At 35.5% G+C, this 1,188-nt stretch overlaps 1 protein-coding gene across 1 annotated transcript in view; it reads left to right on the top strand.

Moving 5' to 3' along the window:
• The window catches only part of LOC135154861 (uncharacterized), a 13,152-nt gene extending 12,218 nt beyond the window's left edge, over nt 1-934 (top strand). The window contains exon 5 of the mRNA XM_064103080.1: nt 1-934. This exon is cut by the window's left edge and continues 1,220 nt beyond it. The gene's annotated coding sequence lies outside the window, so the exon portion shown is untranslated.
• The last annotated feature ends 254 nt before the right edge of the window (nt 935-1,188 follow it).

Here is a 1,188-nt window from a genome sequence, read left to right as displayed (position 1 = left end):
TACCAACATAGTGTCAAATCTATACAAACCAAATGATTAACTTTACACAACAATTCACCGTTTTTACCAGAATAAACTTTTTGTTTTGTTCGTATATGTCGGTTCTCAATACATGTGCCACCATTAGTCATTATGAGAGACTTGGTCGACAATAGCACGGGGCAGAGCCGCAAATATTATTAATGATGATGATGATAATAATAATGATAATAAAAAATTCTATATATAAATATATATATATATATATATATATATATATATATACACAACAAAAAAAGTAAGTCCCCCCTAAATCAAATTGCTGTAACTTTCGAACGGAGTTATTTTGAGATATGATATTTCATAGGTAGTTTTTTACACTAATTAGGCAACTCCTGGGGAAAAATGAGATTGATCGGTTGAGTCATGCATGAGTAATTAAAGATTGAATTAAAAATTGCAATTTTTGAAAGTCACGAGAGTCGTTTTTCAGATTGTGCAAATACAAAGTTGGGCAAAAGTTGTTTTAAGGTGAATTTTATGGTGTTATAAATGCTGTTTTACTATCCATCATTAAGCCACCCCACACACAATTTTGATGTCGTATGTTCATGGTTGAGTGAGCACAATATAGCAGGGGCCGCAGAAGCGGGGTGGGGCCCACTTGTTTTCCAAAAGCATGTTCAAAAATGTAAAATGACCATACGATTGTAATTTTTTGGATGATCAGCCCCCCACTCTTGGCTTAGCCCCTCCCCCACACTTTGAAAACCGTTCCGCGGCCCCTGTATTGTGACGTATCATCATGGACGTTTTCGGTAGTATCCTCTACAACTTGCTAGGTCAAATTAAAAATGTTGGTGGCTCCCCAATTATAGGCCCCTCCCCCATTTTTAAATTCTGGATCCACCACTGATTTGTCCATAAATTAAACTGATCATGAGAAATTGTTCGGAAAAAAAAATACATTTATGCAGTATAAAGAGTACTCATTCCTAAGTTTTCGAATGTGCTCGCTCAACCATGAAAATGTTAAAAGTTCGGAAAATGTGTGGTGATAGAAATGATGGATGATAAAACCAACAGCAATTAAAGTCACATTTGAAACCGAATTTGCCCCCAATATTCACCTTATTTCCCTTTAAAATGAGTCTGTGACATTGAAAATACCAATTTTCCCAATTTGATGCGTGCTCACTCATCCGTAAA

Source organism: Lytechinus pictus, chromosome 8 (assembly GCF_037042905.1).
Source record: "Lytechinus pictus isolate F3 Inbred chromosome 8, Lp3.0, whole genome shotgun sequence".
Lineage (NCBI taxonomy): Eukaryota > Metazoa > Echinodermata > Echinoidea > Temnopleuroida > Toxopneustidae > Lytechinus > Lytechinus pictus.
This window is presented reverse-complemented; position numbering and strand designations above follow the sequence as displayed.